Genomic DNA, 12,101 nt, shown 5'->3' with positions numbered 1-12,101 from the left:
AGCGTTCCCCTCTTGGCTTTTGTTTCCCAGGCTTCTTTCCCTGGCAGTGTTATGCAAATTAACCAATTAATGACAGACAAAATGGCCTTCCTGCATTGCCATGCTTGTAATAAGAAGGGCAATGCTGTAAGTCACGTACCTATTCAGCGAGCTCTGTAGGCCACTGCCAGGGCATGATTAGCCTGACTGTGGAAGACAATTGCAGAGGCATCTGCTGGGTTAATTTTGAGAGAAAATTTACCAGATGGAGGCTGAAGATTTAAGTGATTAGAAGGTAGTAGATTGGAATACAAATTGGATTAAAAGAAATTAGATTGATATAAATCGAATTGAGTCACAACAGTTTGTGCTGTTTGTACCAAGGGGCAATGGATTATGGGAGAAGCAGATGCTCCAATGAGATAGGAATTAATGTGGCTTTGACGGTCCATCTGGGAAGGCCTGAATATCGAGTACATCCCTAATCTCTCTCTCCATTTATCAATGCCATAATGTTAATTAGTACTTCATTCATTAAGTTACTTACAGAGAAAAAAATCTCACCCCTATAGCCCTTCTCTGCTTGAGGATTTGCTACTGCGCCAAGAAATGGAAATCTCTCTTTAGCCCAGCTAGTTACAGTAGACTGTTACACTAGACCTGTGTCATTTTCCTCAAGCTTGCTGCTGCTGTTGGCCTAAATGAAGTTTATTGGGCTTTGTTTTGTAATAAACCGGTCTTCATCAATCCAGCAACATGGTTTTTGAAGTCCTGCCTCAATCCCTACGGCTTGCTACCACTAACAAACCTCCTTGTCATGCATTTGAAATGTGCAATATATTTTATTTCCTATGGTTGCATAGCATTGTGGCTAGTGACCAAACTTCAGCTATGACATTAATAGGGGGAGTAAACTAGGGAAGTTTGGGTGTGTTCAACTGTAAGATTTTGGGTAAAGAAGTATATGTGGAAGAAAAGTGCTTTACCTGAAACACATGTCCACAGGTGTGTAAAACTGGCTGCTGACAGAACTGTTGGATTTTAAGCACATTTTTCATACTGTAGAAGATAAATATTTGGGGTATTTTAAACTCTGAAAGTTGGTCCAAAATCATAACTTGAATTTTTCCTCTGAATGGGGAAAAAGCACAAAAATAATGCCTGTAAAATAGTTAACAAATATACCAGGATTGTGAAGGAATGGAGTTAAATTCTTTTCTAGCTGCAGTCTTCTGGAAGTGAGCATGAGATAACACAAGGATGCTTAGCAGAAGTCAAGAGGACTTTTCACTGTTTCCTTCCCCAGGTGCACACAGAGGTGTGATTCAGAAAAGACTGATGATATTCACACAGAGTGCAGACACTGGCAAATGCTGGTCTCCATGTGAGAACCTTTGTAGTGTTAACCTTAAACTTTTCCTTGTGTTTTCCCATATAGATTTGTTTTGTTTTCCTTCATGGCAAAGAAACTTCACTTAGCTGACTGTAGCTGCAGTCCTTTAGTTATCAATCTGAGAAATATTAGGTATAAATTGATGTTACTGCTCTGTTTCTGAAACCTAAAGTGACAAAGGCATCTACAAGGATGTCTCACATTATGCTTGTGTGTTCTGGAGGAAATAGATTCACTGCAAACCAGTTTTGCAGTTCTTTTATCACTTTTGAGGGTTTTTTATCTGTTGAAAATAAGTCATTAAAAAAAAATCCTGTCTCCTGAAAAATTTGATTTGTACCTCTAAGCAGAGAGTGTAGTGGGCATAGGCTGGCAAGAGGTTGGAATGGAGCAGAGATGGGACAGATGAATCCAGATGATCAAAGGGATATTCTGTGCCATATGTCATCATATGCTCAGCAATAAAAACTCGTGGAAAGGAAGATAAAGGAGGGACATTGATGGTTATGGCATTTGTTTTCTCAAGCAACAGTCCTGCATGCTGAGGCTGTGCTTGCCAGGAAGTGCCTGGACATCTGTTTGCTGATGAGCAGTCAATGAATTCCTCTTTTTTTGCTTTGCTTGTGTCCACAGCTTTCCCTTCGTGTTTTTGCTGCCATTATTTCAATCCACAAGTCTCTTGCTTTCCTTTTACTTTCTCCCCATCCCATGGGAGAGGGTGTGAGTGAGCAGGTGGATTTGGCTGTCATTTGGGGCCAACTTACACTGTTTAAAGGTGGAATTTTATTTCCTAACTTTGTCTAGATAGCATTTGTTATATTTACTAAATATATTGATTTAGAAGTCTAAGGTTACAGCTGAAAAGGTGGAATCTACTTCCTCTATATTTTCTATTTACTTCCTCTATTGCTGTTTTCACAAATTTTCTTGTTTATGGTAAATGCTTTGAGAGTTTTTGTTTGTTTCACCTACTGTACTGCCAGACACTCTTATTTCTGTGCCTCTGTGAAGTGCTCTTTGATCTAGAAAAACATGGAGTAAATAAATTACGTGCTGGAAAGAAGCTCTCAGAAGGTCACAGCAGTCCCCTTGCCATTCCACAGCTCTGAGAGGTGGTTGTTTATCAGCGATCCATGCTCCATTAGTAGAATCAACAGAGATCTCATAAAAACAGGATAGGCACCAGAGGTTTCTGGATCAGTGTCTGCAACTTTACTTTTTTTTTATTTTGAAAAATCTCCCTGTTTTTAATATAGGATGGGTAAAGTAATGCTTCAGAAAGATCCATGTGAAAAGGATATTAGTGAAATATTGTATGGATGGATAATAGTAAAATACATATTCTTGAAAGTCAGGATTCTTCCACCACTGACAGCAAGGGCCATTAAAACCTCACTGGATCTATGCCTTCAGCCTAAAGTACTAGGAAGGACTTCCCTAATTTATGCCACCTTTGGGTGTAAATATGTGGAACAGAAAAGGTGAAAGAAAAATCACTGAGGGCTGCTGAAAACCAAAAATCTGTAAGTTGGCACAGATACTGGATTTGTGTTCTGTCACCAGGCCCAAGAACATTAAATCCCATTTTGGCTGCAGAAGTTGCAGAATTGTTTTGTTATCTAATGGGACAGATAACTGGATGGCTTCTGAACAGAAGAATAACATTCACCTTGTAAATGGAATTGATGAACTGTTTCAGATTTTAAAAATGTGATTTTAATAGCTAAAGGTGTAATAGTAACAAGGCAAAAAGATGACCTTAAAATACACATGATGAGGTAAGTAAGGAATGGTGAAACATGTATGGAGAGCAAACAAAAAGGAAAGGGATGAGGGAAAAGTTGGTGTTTTCTGGGTTTTGTTTTTCTAGGGGGAGGGAGGGTGGCACACATGGGACAGGATGTTGGGGCAAAGGAGCTCCAAACATTCTTTTAAGAGAAGATGCTCTCTCACATTATATTTATATATATAAAAGTATATACAATTGTGCTATAAATACATCAGGAGAAACTAGAGTTAGGACACTTAGATGTTTGTACATAAATTTGAATTTTGTGTGAAATTTCTCATCGTTAGCTGTGAGAATTCAATATACAAAGAGTCAATAATATAACCTTCAGATATCAGTGTGATAGTCACTGAAAAGCCAGTGACATTTTGGTGATCAAACAAAAAAAAGTGCAGTATTTGCAGTAAAAAACTTACTTTCTAAACATGGGAAAAGCAACCAAACAAAAAACCCGAACACCAAACTTGTAAATATATAAAAAGACAAATGCACGCTCTAAAGCGCCAATATGAAAATTGTGATCTTTTGTTTGGGATATATGAGGTGTTTATAAACCTGAAATATATAGGCAGAAGTAGAATGCGACTGAATGTTCTGTAGAAGTTGTTTTCAAGCATTGGGTGACAGAATGAATTTTTAAAATTCCAGCTGGCAAAAGATGAAGAGGCAATAATAAACAAACCCATAGGTCTTGGAGTGCCTGTACATATTCACCTGATTCTTTTTTTTGTTGACATAGGCAGGAGAGATACAGCTTGTGAGGAAGTTCATGCTAATTCCAAAAGCCTTTCACTTTTAAGCATCTTTACTTCTGAGCTTATTTACTCAATATGGGGTTGGAAAAAATAGAATTGGAAAGTTTCTTCACAGAGCTTGATCTATATCTTTAGTGAATATTTGGAAAAAGTTTTCCAAACTAGTTGAAGCTTCCAAACAGAGTCTTTAACAAATCACAAAGATGTAATTTGTATATTGCTAAATCAAGATATTACAATGAGGTTTTTATATTTGTCCTACTACTTTAAATTTTTTTGAGAGCTTGGCTGCAAAATAAATATTAGTTGGCTGACAGTTACTTGGAACTTTACAAATGGTTTCTTTAGGATGTTTTAAGTTAAGTATTGATATTGTGTGCTCATAATTCCCCAGATATTCACAACTGGTGTGGTTCAGGGAGTCTTTGTGACCAGTGTCAGCAGAGAACATAGTGGCTGCAGGAGAAAATTCAGACCATCAAAGTTAAAATGCCTGCTGTGCTTATAGTACAAATCCCTCCTTCCTCAAAATATTATTTTAAGACTGCTTCAGATGGGTGAATTTATTTACAAATGTAGTCTGATTTCACGGATTGTAGCAATTTTATTTTAATCTGAGAACTATTTGACTCGTGGTTCTTGAAGGGATCTGGACCTGGTTGTCATTTAAAAGCTGTTTTATTGCTGTTGTTTTAGCTTACCACTGTTAAAATGAATCTGTTTTTCTAATTGCTCATTTTTAAAGCTTTTAACTGTATCTTTTAATGTTGCCTTTGGTCATTATCGTCTATCAAGAGAAAGCTTTAGACTTTGGAGAGCCTGTGGTTATCAACCCTTCTATGCAAAAGCCAAGTTTACTTGCTTCTAGTGAGCAGTTGGTTTCTCCAGTGGTATCAGGGCAGCAGCAAAGTTTCCTTTTGCCTGGCTGATAAGGAGCCATTGCCAGTTCCCCAGTGCTCTGATAACATGCGCCTCGTAAAATAAATTACTCTGCTGTCCGTAAACATTGTCTGCTTTTTTACCTTCCATCCTTGACCTGAAAAAGAGCTGAAAGATGCTTTTAGAGTCAGGCGTGCATTTATGCTTTGCTTTGTTAAATTCCAGAGTGATTTGGAAAGAAGAGAGAAGAGCTGTTGTGCTTGAGTTCTGGATAAAAAGAGACAGATGTTTGGGTTATTTTCATCTTCAATGCTTTTGTTATATGCTGTGTCTATATCATAGAATAATTTGTGTTAGAAGGGACCTCTGGAGATCACCTGGCACTTGCAGGAGTGTGTGTGTAAGTTGTGTAAATATATAGATGTGGTATTTTTATACACAGCATGTAAATACAGAGGCATATATACACACATACACATAAATATTGTCCTTTTTGCTTTTCATAGCTGCAAGTCTTCCTCTTCTCTCCCTATCATCCTCACTTCTTAAAATTATCTTCATTTTTACAATCTCATTATTTGGAGTCAGTGAGTATTAATGAAACCCACACTTGAACTGGAGCAGCTATTCTGTTTTCAAAACCTAGAGCTTTTTTGAGAAATAACCTCCAAGTGAAGGTGGTTTGAGTTTGCTGGGATTTTTTGCGTGTTATCTGTGTGGGTGTTGGTGTGTTATTAAGCAAATAATTGTCTGTCATCATCTTTCAGGGAGCATAGCTCTGCTAGATATTTTATTTCTTGACTTGAACTCTAAACCATACTGCTTTGCAATAAACAAATCGATGTAACTTTCTTATTGAAGCAGTGACTTGTATTTATAACATCACTTTTCACTTGGGGAAAAAAAGATTAATCATTCGCCTGTAAATCTATATTCCAGTTTTCAGGGCTATTGTGCTCACTCCTGCTCTCTTGACTGCATCTCTAACATGCTGTTCCATCCCAGGCAGTGTGCTGGAAATTAATTTTGAGGTGTGGTAAGACTCTGCAAAAAAAAGTTAAATGTGACATTTGAATGCTGGTATGTGATGAGAAACCAATTGAAGAAAAATGAATTAGAATAAAATTGCATTAAGCCTTTATGTCAATCTTGGAGTGCTTTGCCTGAAATAATTTTATATAAGAAATAGGACACTTATACTGTGGCACTGAATTATTATCCACCCCAAAAAAAAAAAAAAAAGGAATTTTGCAGTGTTTCTTTACTATTAAAGTTGATTACACCTTGTTTAGCAAAGTCACAGTTTCATACAAGAGAAACTTAATGAAATCAACCTTCCAGTAAGATTTGGTCAATGCTTTTAATGACAGTTATTGATCCCTCTTGTCAGCATTTCCTGCTCTCCCTCTTGGCAGTCACATTCTATAGGAAAGGTGACTTATCTGCAGGCACATGTCCTGGGGAAGTTAGGATATGTGTTTAATGGATTAATTTTGCTCAAGGAAAAGCTTTCAGAGGACCTTGTCATAGCCGACATGGCTTTGAACAAAACCTTACCTTGGGAACAGTCGTATCACTGAAGTCTTTTCCCATCTGCCAAACCTCAGAGGAGGAGGAGAGACTGTAAAGTATGAATTTTCAAGATGTTGTCCTTGCCATGTCACTTTGCCTAGAGGAATGTCTAATAATCAGCCTGGTGCCAGTGCATCAGCCTGTATTCCAGTTTAGTTTTCTCATTATCTTTTTTCCCACATTGTCTTTTGTTTGAACTGAGATGTGACTGACTGGATCTCTACCTTGAGATCTCAGCTTTCCTCCGGTTAATTCTGTGCCTAAAAGGGTGGTGAAAGCAACAGACTTATTACATCAAACAAGTGTGCAATAAGTGTTTCTGATAAGTACTTCTCTTGTGAAACGAGGCATATGAAGTGGGAAAATGAACAGTGACTGTCCTTCAGTAGATTTAACTAAGTAGCTGTGGGATTATCTTTGTAGAGTCTGCATAAGTTAAAAGAAGGGCTGGAGCCCGGCCATATGACAGATCAGATGTAGATAGAAGAGATTCTGCAGACACTTCTGTAGTTGTCCATATTTTTAAAGAACACTATTCTTTTAATACCTTGCTTTCAGTTTCATTTTTTCTTAGTTGTTGCAGTGAAAATAAACAAAGATTCTAGCATAAAAGAAGGTTTTTTGGCATTAAAGACTTTGGATCTGTCTTCTGTAGAATCAAGTTTACACAGGGTCTTTTCTTCCTGCATCTGTAGCTTTCTGTTGTAGGAGATTTATTTTTTCCTATCACAGTTTTGCTGTTTGTCTTCTTGATAAACAGTCCTTTTGCACCGTCTCGGGGAGAACATGTGTTGTTGGCAAACTCTGGGAGGGAATGCATTCAAAATGCTATCAGAGGCATGAAACAACTAATAACTCATATGAGGAGCAGCTGAGGGAGCTGGGGGTGTTTAGCCTGGAGAAAGGGAAGCTCAGGGGTGACCTTATGAATCCCTGAAAGGAGGGTGCAGCCAGGTGGGAGTCAAGACTCTTCTCCCAGACACCAACAGGAGAGGATAGAGTCTTAATCTGTGCCAGGGGATGTTCAGGCAGGACAACAGGGGACATTTCAGCAAGGGTTCTTAAACATTGGAATGGGCTGCCCAGGGAGTCACCAGCCCTAGAGATGATCAAGAAATGACTGGATGTGGCACCATGATCTAGTTAACAGGGTGGTAGCTCATAAAATGTTACACCTGATTGTCCTGGAGGTCTTTTTCAACCAAAAGGATTTTGTGCCTCTGTGATAGGAGTTCATCTTTCAAGTTCCATTATTGCAACAACTTCTGTTGCTCTTGTTGACAATGCTTTCTTTCTGAACTTAGCGTGCAATACACCTGTATTTCACCTGTTAGAACTCTTGAACTGGAAATATTTCGAATATATGACAATGTAAAACACCACATCCCATTTTAAGCATCCCTTTCACACCAGTAACATGAGAACAGTAGGGCAGGTTGGAGGGTAGGTGGCAGCTCTGTAGTAGGGATGATCTCTGGTATCCATAATGTTAATTGACTCTCGGTCCTGTTATTGAAATCTAGCCCCAGCTTTCTGTTTTTATCCAAGTATATTAAAGCTATGTGTTTGGAATGTTAAAGGAATCAAAATGAGAGCCTGCAGGAAGGATCTAAAAGGAGTAGTCTTGGAGGTCAGCTGAGGAAGAGCTTTTCTGTATGTAGGAAGTCAGGTAGGTAAAAGTTGGAAAAGAGCTAGAGATACAAATAAATGGGATGTCAGATGGTAACAAGCAATGACAGGTGCTGATAATGTCAGAGGGGGAAAGGGAATTTTGAGAAGGTTCTTGAAGGCAGTTCAGAAATCTCTATTATGAAATACCATCTCAGAGTGTTAACATGTAAACTAATCAAATATTGTTTTTTCTTTAAAATTTTTCAGTGGTTACAATAGAACTGCTAGCCTGTCTCTCAAGCACCACTGGCCCAGTAGCTGTGAATGTTTTGTTGATTTGAAAAATTAGTAAAATGTCTCTGAATTTAGTCTGTACCATTGCTTTTCTGGTATGACAGACCATAGCTTTGTAGCAGCTTATTTAGAGAGTAGGCTTAATAGATTAAATTAAGGTTTGGTCTTTATGTGAAGTAAATGAAAACTGGAGGAATGTGAAGTGCAGTAAATCAAAGTCTCTTCCTAGAAATTTGAAAGATAGTGGACTAGGAGGACTAGAAAGTGAATTGCCAGATGCCTTTTTCATGATGATTTGTGTATGTTACACAGAGAGCACATGACCAAATTAAAGCTTTCTAGACCTTCCCACCTTAAGGGAGCCTGTGTGAAAGATGGAGGGAGACTTTTGCAAGAGCATGGAGTGACAGGACAAGGGGGAATGGCTTCAAACTGACAGAGAGTGGGTTTGGATTAGATATTAGGAAGAAATTCTTAACTGTGAGGGTGCTGAGGCACTGGAACAGTGAGAGAGAAAGTTGTTGGACATCCCTGGAAGGTTGGACAGAACTCAGAGCAACCTGTCTGAGTCATGTCAGGGGGGTTGGAATTAGATGATCTTTAGGGACCCAGATCATTCATGTGATTCCTCTTAGGATGGGGATTGCATAGTGACTTTGAGGAAATGCAGTGGGAAAAAAAAAAAAAGTATTGACTCTTTGCTTTAGTCGCCTTTCCTGCTTGTATCTGTGTGTCTACAGCAAATGTTTCATCTATTGATAAAAATTCTTGCATCTAATTAATTTTTTAGGATTATTTGACTGTAGGATCAGCTAGGCTAAACTGAAAATAATAGGCCTTCTGCTGGATATGCTACCAGGGTAGCTGTAACTATATTGTACACTGGATCCCTGAGGAGACTTGTGAGGAAGTCTGAGCATTTAAAAGCAAATCTGTGAGGCTTGGTGGTAGTTGTGGGAGACACCTTTAGTTGTCACCCTGATGCTGAAGTGGTCAAAATGAATGAATTAACTACCAAAGGAGTAGTCTTGGAGGTAATTCTCAGGGAGTTTCTTGTCCCACACATCTGAATTAAGTTAAACTAACAGAGTAGAAGAGCAGATCGTTTTGTCAACGTTCCTAAGTTTTACTTTTTTTCCCTGCTTTGATAAGGAGTATGTAAGTACATAAATTCATAAGACAGGAAAGAGAGTGTAAGAAGAGTTGGTGAATATATTTCAATACATGTGCTGGACAGGGACAACACATAAATAGTTGGAGCTACCTTCTTTTTTGTGACAAAACATGTCCCCCAGCTCCTCTTGCTTGGTTCCAGTATGAGGCTGGGGTTCCCCTGTTCAGTGTCCTGACTTCAAAGGACATTCATCAGCAATGACTGCTGCAGAAATTATTCACATAAAGGTAGCTATGAATGCAAATTTTCTTTACTCATAAAGTGGCAGAGGAGGCCCCAAGGAGATCAGAGGGATGGAGCAGCTCTGCTGGGAGGAAAGGCTGGGAGAGTTGGGATTGTTCAGGATGGAGAAGAGAAGGCTTTGGGGTGACCTAATTGCTGCCCTTCAGTACCTGAAGGGAACCTAAAGGAAAGATGGAGAGAGATGGTTTTTTCTGAAGTGAAAGAACATGGGGTCTATTTTAAACTGGGAATAGGTTTATATTAGGTATTAGGAAGAAATGATTGACTATGAGAATGATGAGGCACTGTGGAATAGCTCCAGCAACTCCAATATTGTAGGAATTTTGGCTTTACCCACTAGCATGTAAAACCTCATGTGAAGCATTGTAGTCTATCCTAGTAAAGACTTAAGGCTCCTAAACAAACACAGGGGTTGCTCATGTGCTCTATGCCTGCACCAGCTGGAAATACTGGGGGGAGGAATAGAAAAGGAAGCTGTATGGGTAGCCCAGGATACACCACAGCTGCCTGCTTAAGATCATGGTTGCATCTTGCTCTAAAATAAAAGTATATTCTGCCGAGAAAGCTCATGGGGCTAACAATTTTTGGTCTGTCTAAATGAGGTTGAACTCGTAAGGGAATTGGGGGGGGACCGTAGGTTTTTAATTGGGTTGTATAAGGTAAAACTTTTTATGGGAGGAAGCTTTTTGCACAGCTTTAAACTGTTAAGTCTGTGTTGGATATACTTGTAGGAGTTCTGAACACTATCAACAAACCTTTGTGTACAGGAAAGCTAATATTTTGGATTAGTGTTTTGCATTTCTTACTACTAATTTTGTTACCCTGTGTTAACCACTTACCAAAATTTAGTTGTGTCTGTTCTCTGCCATAAGTCCCTCTCATGTTGCAGAAATACTTCAGCTTTCCTTTTCTTCGTGATCCTGTTATTAGAAATTTCTTAACACTGCTAGTGAGGCTTTGTTTGCTTTTTAGAATAAGCAATGAATTAAGTTGGTAGACTTGTGTCTGGAGTATTATAAATATAAATGTTCCTAATCAGAGTATGAAGTTGGCTTTTTAGGCCCATGTTTATTTTTTTACTTTATTGGTGATTTCAGTCTTTTTTGGTGTTGTGTGTGACTTGTGTTGTGTAGGGTTATTTTTTAGCTGGTGATTCTCCTATTAGGTTTTTGTGGTGGTTTGTTTGTTTTTTGGGTTTTTTTGTGGTTTTTTTTGTCTGTAGAAGTGAGAATAAAATTTCTTTCTCTTCCCAATATACCATAAATTCATCTGTGCTTAGCTGTAGCTTATGTTTTTTTTTTTCATGTACAGGCATTGAGGATTATGGATTTCTTTGCTGTTCTGGTAATAGAATCTGGAAACCACTGAAAGAACCAATTTGTGCAACAGCAATGTAACACTTAACTGCAGTGGCAAGCCTTAGTTTAATGACCTGAGTGTTAGTGAAACAGAAGTCCAAAGGTGGATTCACTCTGTTGAATGGATCCTTATGCCTTTCCTCATAACTTTTGCAGTAAATGAGGCATTGAAAATATTTTAAAGTATGTAGAGCCTAGAATATAATTAAGACATTGATGTTAAATTGCTTTTCTACGACTCAGCAAAACTGCTGATCAGAAAATTGAGACAAATGTTTCACTAACCTGCAGAAACTGGTTTACCTTGTACTCAAGAAGTGCAGACCAATTGTAGCAGTGTGGCAGCTCCGCTCAAAGGATTTGCAGGATCCATGCTAGAAATGACTATTTTTGAGACCCAATAAAAAGGCAAAAACTGCAGTGACTGTCACAGAAATATTTTTCTGGGCTCATGTAGTCTAATTAGATGTGCAGGAGTGGAGAGTGTCTGTACCATTAATGTGGAAGGAAGTGTTCAAGGCCAGGTTGGATTGGGTGGAAGTGCCGATGGTAGGGGGTTGGGATGAGATGAGCTTCCAAGTCCTTTCCAATCCAGGCCATTCTATGATTCTCTGTCTATGTAGTGTTTATGTGCATGTGTATACATTCAATCCTGAAACTGAAAATTTCTCAAGTGAGCTGACATTTGAGATTTCCCTTTTCGCTTTTTCTTTTTTCTCCTTTTTCATACTGGGACTCTTTGTGGGAAAGGGATACAAAGCATACATGTTAAACTGCAAAAAACTTAACTAATGGGGATGGTAAGATACTGTGGTTTTGGATGTCCTCCTATTGAAACTGGCAGATGAATGGATGAGAAAGCAGTAGCTATGAAGGGAATCTGGAAGTGACTGTAAATAGGAAGAGTATCAGAAATAAAATAAAAAAATTGTCATACATGTATGTGTAAGAGATCCTTCTCTAAGCACAGTCTGGATCTGGTATGGGTTTGATAACACTATAGAGGGTTAGCTTTAGTCCATCGCAGGTTTTTAGGTAGTGGAGTGTCTGATAA

General features: G+C 38.5%; 1 protein-coding gene across 13 annotated transcripts in view; it reads left to right on the top strand.

Annotated features, from left to right (window-relative positions):
* ROBO2 (roundabout guidance receptor 2) overlaps positions 1 to 12,101 on the top strand; it is an 847,836-nt gene that overhangs the window by 450,564 nt on the left and 385,171 nt on the right. The gene's annotated exons all lie outside the window — the stretch shown is intronic.

Source organism: Catharus ustulatus, chromosome 2, assembly GCF_009819885.2.
Source record: "Catharus ustulatus isolate bCatUst1 chromosome 2, bCatUst1.pri.v2, whole genome shotgun sequence".
Taxonomy (NCBI): Eukaryota; Metazoa; Chordata; class Aves; order Passeriformes; family Turdidae; genus Catharus; species Catharus ustulatus.
The sequence above is the reverse complement of the archived record's forward strand: the minus strand, read 5'-3'. Positions and strand labels throughout refer to the sequence as shown.